At 38.7% G+C, this 12,595-nt stretch overlaps 1 protein-coding gene across 5 annotated transcripts in view; it reads left to right on the top strand.

Moving 5' to 3' along the window:
• Positions 1-12,595, top strand: part of GRID2 (glutamate ionotropic receptor delta type subunit 2) — a 679,862-nt gene that overhangs the window by 601,493 nt on the left and 65,774 nt on the right. The gene's annotated exons all lie outside the window — the stretch shown is intronic.

Here is a 12,595-nt window from a genome sequence, read left to right as displayed (position 1 = left end):
AAACGTGACAAACCCAAGTTTGAAAACCTTTACATTTTGCTTCACACCTGGCAGGAGTTCTGAGCATGGTCGTGTTTTATGTGACATTCAAGTATGCACTTGAAAGCTGCTGGACTGGGCCTCTCAATGGGCACAAGTGCCCTGTCACCTCATTCATGGGTTTTCACTGAGAATTGGTACAAGACAGGGTATCAGCCTGCTCATCCCTCACAGAGGGGCAGCCCACACCTACTGCATGCTCAAAAGCAGAATTTGGCCTGAAAAATATTAGGTGGTTATCAGCAGCGGTATCTTCAAGATCAAAATTTTGACTTCAAGTGCTAACATTTTGCCCAAGTCGTGTGTTTACACTCAAGTTGTATGAATCTCTTGGAGTCCAAATGCTGTGTTTCACAGCACGGTCAGAAGGCAACACACACCAGTGTAGGTGCACATCAAGCAGGTGTAAACAGCAAAAGCAGGAATGTTTTCTCACAAAAGGAAAATGTGAGCACCAGTTAATCAATGTTTGCAAAGTGCTTCCAATCCTTCAGGTTATGCTATTATTAAACCGAACATCTTTGATTATGCTATGGCTGTGCTGAAAGCTAAATGAAGGAGCTGGTTTTCTTTAAACAGTATCTTATTCTTGATTAGAGTGATCATTAAATCGTTTCAGATCTAACAAAGTGAGCAGCAGATGGAACACAGCAAAGGCAGCAGAAAAATATGAGATTTCAGAAGAGAATCAAACTAGGCAAACCCAGAAGTAATTCAAAAGAGCTCATACCAAAATTCTGGCTAATATAATGACATATAGCATATGTTTGTGAATTACAACAGTTGTGGAAAATACTCAGGGTATTATTTTGTCTTTTGATAGATGCCAACAGCAATCTTCAGTAAGAGTTTCTGAATACATCCTCTCATGTGTGGCGTTGAGAGTCACCTTTTTAGACACTATAGTGATTTTGGAAAATTTAAGTGAAGTTTAGTGGAGTGGAAATATCAGCATGTAGCTAAACATCACATAAATTTGTTGTATGTGATGGATTTTACTATGCTTCTTGCTGTACCTCTCTTCCCAAACTAGCATCCTACTTTTCAAGATCTTGAATTGCCCAATTCAGCTTCTAATCAGCTGGCTTCTCCACCTTCCTCAAACATCCCATCAAAGGTTTGCTCTGTCTTTCTATCACACCCTTTCTCATATTTTCAAAGTTAATTTCTCTCTACATCCAACATGAAAAATCTTCAGCTCAAATTTGGCATCCATTGAAAACAGTCAGTGGTAGACTTCAGCTCAATTTGTATTTCCATCCACCGACTGGAAGCTGACTTGGCTTCTGCAAACCTTGTGAACAGAGCTGCAAAGAGGAAATCTCATGACAGCATGAATTTTTTAACATAACATTATATCACATCCAGATCCATTCCTGGCTGAAGGAAGACAAATCACAACCAAATAACAGAGAAGCTTAAAGAAGGTTTGTTTTGCATTTCTTTCTAATAATAGTCCAAGGCCTGGTGGAGTTTCTTCAGTCCCCATAGAGTTTCACATGGTACACTTTAGGACAGATACTGCATCAAACTGTACTGTATCCTTTCAGGACTTATATTGCACACCTTCTGTACAGCTTTCAGTTTATTTTAGTTATTACTACTCCATAAAATTTTTAAGCTATGAGGAATTTCTAACACCCCATGCCAAGTCTTGTGTAAATTTTTTAACTGCAGTTTTGATCTCACCTTTATCATGTTATTCTCAATTGGCAGATTTCTTTATTTTTTTCTATTATGCTGTTGTCATGTTTTTACAGTCTGTGATTTACCTCATTCATTCAGCTCACACATTGCTAGACATAAGTTCTGGTGTGTGCCCCATGTAGGTACAGAGGAAGCCCATTGAACTGACTATTAGTAATTCACTAGCTGCCAAATGTAGATGCCTGTACTGCGCCTCAGATTCCCATTGTACTTGCATTGTTCAGCTCTAAATAATTTGAAATATGACAAAAAGGAATAAACACAACTGAAAAGAAATTTTAAAAGAGACAAGAGAAAATATTACTGTGGTTTTATCTTCTTCAGCTACAATATAATATGCTCTTCATAGATATGTCATCCAAAAGATAAAGGGAATATATTTTTCTGGCATTGTATTTACTCTGCTTTCTTATATACATCTTGTGATTTAAAGTTTATCCTAAAATTTAACATGAACAATGTAGCAACAATGATACTAGATTGGACTTGACACAGATGATGATTTGTAGGAATTGTGTTTTCCCTTTGTGTTTGAAGGGATGATATTTTCAGAAGAAGAAAATGTGTGCAGTATGATGTTTTAATAGAGCTGTATCTGTACCCGGAGCCCTGCACAGCTGCAAGGCTGTTTGTACAGATGCAGGCATGCAGCTGCTTTTCCTGACAATTTGGTCAGGCACTTGTCACCGGTGTGTCAAAGCTGTGTAGCATCCTTTAGTATCCCTTAACAAGTGAAGAAATATTTGTGTTCATCATTTTCCATTTAAAAATCCATGCTGAAGGATCAAGGACTATGCCAATAATATATAACTGGGCAAGTAAATTATTATTTTCCTGCTTTGGCAGTCAGTTAAGGCCATTCTCCACCCTTGCCACTGTGCTGGCAGCTCAGGTATTCATATGCAATGCAGTACCAAATTTTTTGAAAGCCACAGAAAAACTGTCCATCCCTGCATTTAGTATGTATGTGTCCAACACACTGTCTTTCTCATGGGAGAGTCCCATAAGAGAAGTTATTTTTAAGTTAGGTTGCAATATAAGTGCAACTAGCAAGCAACAGCATTTTAGATATTCATTCTTTACATAGACATAGTCTAACTTGTTTGTCAGTGAAATTAATAAGACAACAGTGACGAGAATACATTTCCTAACAAGGTGGAGGCCCTTTTCAAGCCATCCCCGCACAGATGCTGGGGAATACCAGCTACACATTGGATGAAGTGTTAAAATATCAAGTTCATGATTTTATGATGCTATTGCATGTGTTTTTCAATTTCCTTTCCCATAGTTCGGTGCTAACTAATGAAATTATTTCATTCACTCAAGTAAGATATTTACTGGTGTACATGATTAGCTGGGCACTTAGCTGTCCACGCTGCATGCACAAATATCTGATTTGCAAGTGCATTGTTCAACGAAGAAAATCTCAGTTAATGTTCCAAATTCTAGCTGAAGTGCTACTTTATTTTAAAATGGCAGATAAACTGATTACATTGTATCTTCATAATGAAAATCTTTTTCTCCTTCATAAGTACTTTAACTCTACTTTTCTCATCATTCATCTCAAAAATAACTTGGCTGGCATTTTTATTATGTTGTAGGACTAGAACAAGTAGTTGATTTTAACCCAGTTGTATTCTATTGGTATACCCAGTGACATGGGATATACACATCAAATTCAAATTAAGAAAATAAGTAAGACTGAGTGGCGACTTGTAGTCTATGTTTACCAAAGAACTATCATTGTTTATGATATAATGATATTTCTCAGCAGATTTTGTCCAAGTTTGAATCTGACAGGCTTAGGCAACACATAAAGAGACATAAGTTTCCATGATTTATTATATTGCAGGAAATCAAGAGTGGAGCATTAAACACAATTGCTTATTGTTTCTATTTACACATATTTAGATTTTTATAAGATGTCTAAAAACATGGCTCAAGTAAACCAGAGGGAATTATCATTAGGGATTTATTCACTGGAATATAATCATAATTGAAACTGTAAGGAAGGAGGTATTTTATAAAATACTGTGGAGCTTCGAAAGCACTAACATTGTCAACATGTCATCATAGGGTATTTTCGTATTCAACTATGACCTCTGTTTGATCAAAATTATTTTTTTCATTTTGAAATGTTAACCCATTACAGGGAAAGTAATTGGAATTGAAGTCAACTTCTCAGAATAAAATATTCTCCAGTTTGGATTTTTTTTACTGCTTTTGGTCCCAAAATTTGTGATAGTTTTCCTTAATTCAAAATCTTGAAATTTCTTGTGCAGGAAGATAACTAATTTCCATCCAGCTCAATCTATCACTTTCACCAAGCAAAAGTTCTGTGTTTAACATTACATCTATGAATTTGTTTCAAGTTTCCCACACAAGAATTTCTGTTGATTCCGGTTTCAGGAGAAATGAAGAATTCAAAATCTTTCATGAAAAATACTGGTCCTGAATCCTCAAGAAAAGGAGATTTTTTTTCAGTAATTTATTTTCAGTTGCTATTTGGCAGCTGTTTCTCAGTTCTGTCATCTGTAACTGATTTCTGGTACCTGAGCTATGGTGTGGGCAGGTCAAGGTGAATTTGAAGCAAATATAAGGGAAGCGTGTGATTTGCAGCTCATTTGTCATTTTCTAAGGGTGCCAAATGAGTGTTACAGCTCTGGGTAAGTGGAAATGCCTGTGGCCAGCGATGAACAGCTCTGTGTACATTTGAATACTTACAACAAAGGCTGTAAGTATTTCACTCTGTAAAGATGCAAGAGCCCAGCTGTCACCTGAAATTAGAGTAGCAGTAAGCATTAAATCCCTGTATGGCTATGGAGAATGCTCAGGAGCTGTTGCTGTTGTTTTGGGTGCTGTCTGAACTTGAAACTCCTTCTGGACACTGTTTCCATCTTTATTTACCTTTGCACATATAGAACTTGGGTGCCTGATCCTTTACCTGGCCTTGCTCTTCCTGGCAGCCCTGGCAGTGCATTGTGAGTGACTCTTGCAGCATTCTTTGTGTTTTGTGTGAGGGTTTTGACTTCCTAATTGTGCCTGCAGGCATGGGCTGTAGGCTGGCTGCAGGCAGGGCAGCAGAGATAGGAGCTAGCTTCAAAACTTACAGGGACATTGTGTGATAAGTTGTTGTGTTGTGTCATCTTCTCAGTTGTCACCATGGTGACAGCAAGAATGCAGCCTGAGCTGAGTAAAAAATGTGACTGCACTGGTCTTCTGCCCCCTGCCACAGCTCCTGATGTCCTGATGGGCCTTAAACTGCAAAAGAAGGAGAAAACCTTCATAACTCAAATCTGTAATGTTCTCATTTCCAGTGGGCTCAAAACACCTCGCAAGAATCAAAATGCATTCAGCAGTGGGGTCTCCAAAGACCTGACAAGCCAGTGGCAAGGGATGGTGTGGTGGCATTAAGAACCAGTCTGTGCTGCAGGCTGAACTTAGAGTCTTCCAGAAAAAATGCTTAGAGACACCCTATGGCAGCCTTCATTGAGCTCTCAGAGAAAGCGAATGCCAGGTTCTGCTGAAAGGTAGAAACCTGAAGGGGTGGGGACAAATCTCAGTTTCCTTCTTTCCATGGCCACATGACCTGCTGCAGTTAGGGGGGAGATTCACGGCTAAAGAGAAGGGATTTCACGCAGATTTGCCAGAGGAAGAGGAGGCTTCTGAGGCAACCAAAGTCTGTATGCAAACAAACTGATGTGGAAGCACTGAGCTTCGGAATGCAAACCTGCTCCTGCACTTGGCCAGCAGCTTGTGCTTCCTGTCTCCTGCAGGTTAGCACAATGAGGGGAAACATGCAAAATTGCTGTGCAGTGCAATTTCAGAGAGGGGGAAAGAGGGGCTGGGAAGATTTTCTTTGAAGCTTCAAGATACTGTGTCTCGACCAGGCTGGCTCCTTCCATTTCTGGACAGGAGATGCTTATCAAAAAGAAAATAATACAATGGTTCTAAGAAGATAGTTAAATTTTTTTGTGTGAGCAGTGGGACATCTTGAATCCTATTACCACTAGGAAAGTGGTCAGGGCTCATGTACAAGACATATAAAAACTGAAAGATAAGTCAGTTTCTTTAAAATAAGTTTCTAAAATGAAAGTATTATTTCAAATGAGCTTTTACTGAAGAATTTTTCAGTATCAGCGGTAGTTTTGCAAGATTTTTCTTGTGGTTAAAGTTCTTTTTCAACTGATGAATGGTTTTGATGAGTAGTTTTTTGACTTCTAATGATTTTGCTCTCCTAGCAGATGGTATTCAGTAAGCATGTCTTTGAAAAAGGAGTCTGCCCAAGAATAGCAGTTAGGCTTCTATTCTAAAGAAGGGGGACAAGAATCCTTCAGGTAGCATCATACAGGATTGATTTAATATAAAGAGGGATGCTGCTTTTCTATATTCACCTCTGTTTAACTCTTTCATGGTACTTTAATCCATAAATTATTTTTTACCCAAATGAAGAATATTGACCCATGTACATTTCCTTGTTTAAATGTTCTTTTATTGGGAATTAATTGCTGCAAAAATACTAATTTATCAGAAGAGGGGAATCGCTTTAGCAACATTTAGTTTAAATTTACCTCATTATTGAGATTGCCACTTGGTTACCACAGATCTAATTTTCTGAAGCGCTTTCATATAATTTCTGTCTATGACCTTCACTAGTGATACTCTTAAAATAGTATGCAATGATATCTGCAGCACTTAGTTGTCAAGAAACAGGTGAGAAGCTGGCATAATAAAAAAAGATTTTGCTTCCTTACCTTTCAAAGGCCTGCTTTGCTGAGATTTATTTTTTTTTCTCCTATGTTTTTTCCTTCTGAAATTAATGTTTGCTGTAGCAAACCTGTGGTTCAGCTGCATGCCAGTGATCAGCTCGATCTGCTGTTTTTTTAGTGTTTTGCTGTGAACACGTGAAGAAGAAGCTGGCTCTGTTCCCCCACCACGCTCAGAAATATACCTTCAATTGGCCTCCACTGTTTCCGCACCCTTGCTATTTTCTTTCTTGTTAACTTACAAGATACCTTTAATTACAATGGCAAAATGTGAAAGCACTGAGCACTGGGAAAGTTCTGACACTGTGGTGCCCCCCTCATTACAAAGCTCTCATAACTGAGTAATTCTTATTCTGGATGAATTAGAAGTTCTGCCCGGTGGACCAAGTGATCACGTGATGATGAGGCTTTCCTCAAGAAATTGATGGCAGGTTGCATATGAGGAATTAATGCTTTTCCTGATTAAGTTCTATGTGTAACAAATAGACATGCCATTCAAGCTGGTATGGCACTCTAATGAAAGATAAAATTCATGCTGAAGAGGTGGTGAAGCTGGCATTTCTAACCTCTTCTTTCTTCGCCTAAGCTTCCAGGTGTTTCATTTTCCTGCTGCTGTTTTCTCCTGGGCTCAATTATGCTTTTAGAAACTATTCCACACTTTCTGTTTCAATAAGTACAAAGAATATATGTCAATTTTTTTCAAATAGTGGCCCTTGAATTTAAGTAACTTTCTATAGACCCTGCTAAATTACATATTAAAGGTGGTGGTAGTAGCAGTAATAGTAGTAGCTGGTTGCCTTGATGACTGAACAGAGTTTTATATATATATATACATATTTATGTATATGAATTTTTATTCTGTGCTCTAATGCCACCATGGGAACCCAGTTCCAGTCTTGCACTGCAGAGAGCTGTCAGTCAGATTCAGATTCCCTGGTTGCATGACTGCATTGCACTCTTAAATTATGCAGATCAGCCACACGTTCTGTCCTGCAAGAGGGTGAGGCAAGAAATGCCAAAATTGTACTTTGGATGTACAGGAAGATTTATTTTTGTAAATAAGTGGGGTCCATTCAACAAAGCTAAAATGTAAGGTTTTATTTCGCTGGGATCCAAATAGAAGTCGGCTAGATTTGTGCCCTTTGTGAACAAAACCAAGCCTTGAAACCTTGGTCCCCTGAGGAAAACAAATTAGGAAATAAGAATTTGTCTGAAGGCAGATCTGACTTCTGCTGCAGTCTGATAAACAGCAACTTCATTGGCCCTTGCAAGAGGATTATGGAAAGTGTTTCCATTTCCTTCTGCTGAAAAAAACCCTCTCTTGTGAATGCCTCAAACTGTTTGCCAACATCTGACAATCTGAAAATCTAGACTTAAGCTTCCATCTCAGATTTCATCTTTTCCTCTCCCCGTTTTGGAGTACAATATCCACATCACCTATACCAGCTCTCGCTCATCTATTTGCAAATGTTCATCCAATTTTCTTCTCTCTCCTTCATTCCTTGTGTAATAGCAGCCTTGGCAAGGCTGTTTTGTAGAGAGGAGCACAGCCCTCTGCAGGCTGTAGCTGCTGCACACTTGCTGAACATGGAATGTTCAAGAGTGCATCAAAACTTGATTTATGTATTTATATATGCCAAAGTCTGAGCTCCACACTGATGAGAATAGTTCTAGCTAGCAGCACTGGATGGTGTTTTTTCCTCTGTATAGTCACTGCAGCGGAATGGCCCATTTTGGAGAACAGGATCCTCAAAGTGCTGTAGAGACCAGGTAATTAATCAGTGTCTTTGATTGGGTTTAAGTCAGAGCTGAAGCTGCTGCTGCTATGCTGCAGAGGAGTCTGCTTCTGTTTTTGGCTAAAATACAACAAATACTACAGCTGAGAGCTTCATAGGCAGGGAAAGGTGTTCAGCAGTTGGCACCTGACTGAAAAGGGAAAGGAGCAGAAAAAGCACCACCACTGTGTCTCAGGGATATAGGCACAGGGTGCTCAGAAAACAGGCTTCATCAACATTATCTAATAAGTTTCAGATTTTCTTCTAGAAAATTAACATCATTTGAATTAGTTTAAATTTAAGATTCCCTGGCCTTATGAGTTCCATTGTTTTTTTAACAGTTAACACATTTTATGTATGATGAAATATTTAAAAGAGGTCTGCAGGAAAAAAACCTGCCAGTTCTTTTTAACCTGCAATCTACTGTGTATTTTTTTTCTTTCATGAGGATTCTTTGTATTTCTTTTATAGAGGACTTCAAAATGCAGAAAAGATATTATCCAAGAATACAAGTATGAAAAATTGCAGCAATTAGTTGTTGTTTACTTACAATTATTTTTTCTGAAATTTAACATTTGCTAGACCTAGAAATGTGCTTTTAGAATGCCAGAGTTGTACACAAATACATTATTCAACTTACTCTGCATGAGCGGGTTAGCTGTAACAAGAAATACTATCCACATCCCTCTTGGCATAAAATATGTGCATATGCAACAGTGTAATGGCTTTAAATGTTTTCCTCTTATAACTCAACGAGTTTTTGGTGGAATCATCCAGGATAAATTCTAGCTAGTATCTACAGACAGGGCTTCAGCAAAGAAAAATTTTTAAGTGTTCAGTGATAGAAAGTATAAATATACTCCTGTTCTGTGTAACAGCCCTTTTTACAGTAACTCCTTCAGAATTGCTGACAGGACCATGAAGTCAAGTCAAGCATTTCTATGTGGTACCACACCTCCCAGTTTCACTTAATGACCACTGTGCACGAGTTCAAAATACCCTGATGAACAACTAACAGTTGTTTCAATTTTGCCTCGTTTTTTGTTTTTGTTCCCCCCCGCCCCGTGACAATAGATATCAGATACCCGAAAAGTCTTTTTAGCCTCTGCCGTAGTGACAGGCAGGAAGCCACAAGGAAGGAGAGTGAAGAGTCAGTTCTTCATGCCTGGGTGGATTGGCGAGCTGGGGTCGCTGCAGAATGATAATGTGCTGCCCTCCTACAAACGCCTCCCTGGCAATCCAGGGCTGCATGGCCACGTGTGAACAGCATCCAAATCTGTCACCATCCTGAAATGTTGTTCTCTCTACACAAAAGGCCAATATAATGATGAGCAAATGTAGAATCAGGGATTCAGTTCTTCTGCAAGTACGTATGTTGCAAGGATGATTTTTTTTTTCCCCAAGGAGATTCTGCTTTCATTTAGCTCCCATAATTGGCTGAATGTAAGTTCCTTAACTTTTTCTCATAATAAAAGCTGGAATTTTTGCTGTTGATTTTGAAGCCCAAAGTAGAAGTCTTCTGCATAACTATTGAAGAGCTGCAAAATATGTGCTTCCCATGGTAAGAGGGAGAGACAGAAGGATAAAAGTTTTTAATTGGCAGTTTGTTCTGAAATTCCCTTGTCCTTTTACAGAGAGCATCATCTTCTCTTTCCACAGTGTAGGTGCAAATCTGTGAAATAGCAGCAGTGTTCCAGGTATTCTATTCTCTAGCAAAATTTTATTCTTAGTCCTTTAAACTAAAACCAGTCTTGAGCTGTGTGAAAGATCCCTGGACAAGGAGTTTAAACCGATCCTCAGAAGAAGAGTATGCTAAAAAGGAAATCCTATAGCTCCAGAGCTGGCAGATAACTGATTCTCTCTTAGTGAAACAGGTGTTTCTCACATGCATAAAAATCAAGAATTGAAGACAGTTCAAAAGTAGTGTCACTGCTAATGGGTGGGCTGAACTGATAGATTTGCAAGGAGAGATTAAAGAAAGCTATATCCAGCTCAGCTAAGTAACAGAAATATCCATCAATAATTGAAAGGTGTCAGCCCCAAAGTGTGAGTATTTAGAACTACAGAGTAAAAAATACTTAGGAATTACATAAGAAAGTTATATAAAAAATAGGTAGTAAGAATAAGGATTGCAAGCATGACAGTTACAACTTATGTTTGCTCCTGTGGTTTTGAATTCCTCAGTTTTGTAAGGGAAGAGGGAAAAAATGCTAAAAGTATGTATTTTAATGCATGGAGCAATCGTGTTGAAGGTAGGTGATGGGAATGATCCCTTCTGGCTCTTCAGTCTCCTTTGTGCCCCATGCACTTTAACTGAGGCTCACTGTGATCTTATCTATGAAAAGTAATATCTTCGTGGGAACCTGAACTGTGATATTATCAGCTCTGCTCTGAGGATCTTATACATACCACTTCATCACAGATATTATTGACAGTAAGTGCTTTTACCACTTTTATATATTCTCTTTGTGAGTTGTTTTACAGCACAGCAGCTAAATCAAGAGAATTTTTCCTGACCAGCTGAGTAGCTAATAAGTCTCCTTACAAGCACTTAGGTGAATTCAATGCACTAGGATGATAAAAAGGCAGGTTAGGACAAAAGCAGGTGTCAAAACATAACCTTCTGCTCTTTCCATCCCCTCAAAGGTTATGTCCCACATGTAAAATTACTTGGGTTTTGTACCCCACTTTTCCTTAATTCTTTTGTTCAGAAAGTCTATCTGATCCTTTTCAGGATTCATTTCCCCACTTCTGATCCTCTGCTTTTGTCTCCTATTTCTCTCCCTTGCTCTCTGCACATCAGGATCCCTTTTCAGGCTGAGTCATTATCCTGTTAAATTCTCCTAGGAAGGGCTTTTTTCTCAGTCATGCTATTTCTCACTCAAGTGGTGTCTGTAGGAAGATCAGAACAACCCATGCTAGGAAGAGCTCTGTGAGTGGCAGTGCCTATAGGACGACAAGAATACAAGTTGTATTGTTTGTTAACTGCAAATTTACTTCTATCCCTTATTCCTTGCCTGTTTAGACAGACCTAAAACTCCGCTGGAAGGAGAGAAAAAATATTCTTGACAATTTCCAGAGCCTGAAGATTAAAACAGGCCCAGTCCTGCACTGTGTGTGTGTGCACTTTGAAAAGAAATTTCTTTATCCTGCGAGTCCTGTGGAGTCCACAGATAATATGGTTCCCTTTCTGCTCCAAGATCTGCACAAATTTTCCCCCTGCCATGCCTACAGATGGAAATAGGAAATATTCCCTTGCTAGGCCTGCAGTAAAAAAGAATGTGTCCCAAATGCAATTGTTCCTTGTGCACTACATCTTGTGAGCAAGCAGACGGTGTGGCTTGCTTCAGTAACTTTTATATGTAAACAGTCTTTAAAAACATAATCTACATTGTCAAAGCCTAATCTAAATGATGTACTGACATTGCTTACTTTGATATGCTGACTTGGTTTTGAATTCTCTCTGGATTGCCTGGCCCCACATGGCCTTTTTGTGTTTTGTTTACTTTTCACTTAGCTGTCACGTATTTATTCCCATTAGATGTACAAAGTCAATGGAGTCAGCCTAGTTTTACAGCTTAGTTGCCTAATACAGCACAGGGAAAAAGCTAAATGAAGCCAAGCAGAGGGGCAGGAAAAAGGCAGAGGGATTCTTCAGGTCTGACAGAGACCAAAGAAACAGAAAACCAGCAAAAGATCTGGGTCTGGTAGAGCACCTAGAGATTACTGTTTTTTCAGGAAAATATGATATGTCTGGAAAACAGAATTGATTTGTATGGACTGAGTTTCTGCTTTTAAAGGCTTGCTTCTGAATAAAAGCTTAAATTTTGTATACATCCCATATTTTTTTTTTTTTTTTTTTAATCTGGATTTGTTTCAAAGGTGAATGGATGGGGAAATGTTACATTTAAAGCTTTTTCAGTGTAATGATCTGGTTGAATTTATTTTAGTCAAAGTTAAAATGGCTTACATGATCTTGTTCTGTGAAAATCTTTGAAGATATGTGAAAATGCCTCATGCTGAGAGAAGTAATCCCAAAAGATCTACTTGGTGTGATCTTGCCCAGAGAACCCATAAGACAAATGGGTCTTTGTGGAGTCTGTCACAACTTGAAGCATGACTGAAATGTGGACCATCCTGAACAGTGGTCTTCCCTCTGGATGGCCATGCCTACTCTGCCATGCTTCTCCCAATGGGAATACCTACCCTCCCTCCAGATTTTTTTTTTTACAGCTCAAAGGAAAAACAGTGGGAAATTTCATGTGTAATTTAGCATTGGTGGAGGCAGTGGGGTGGTGTTTCCTTTGT

The sequence above is a fragment of the Sturnus vulgaris genome, chromosome 4, assembly GCF_052056855.1.
Source record: "Sturnus vulgaris isolate bStuVul1 chromosome 4, bStuVul1.hap1, whole genome shotgun sequence".
Taxonomy (NCBI): Eukaryota; Metazoa; Chordata; class Aves; order Passeriformes; family Sturnidae; genus Sturnus; species Sturnus vulgaris.
The sequence above is the reverse complement of the archived record's forward strand: the minus strand, read 5'-3'. Positions and strand labels throughout refer to the sequence as shown.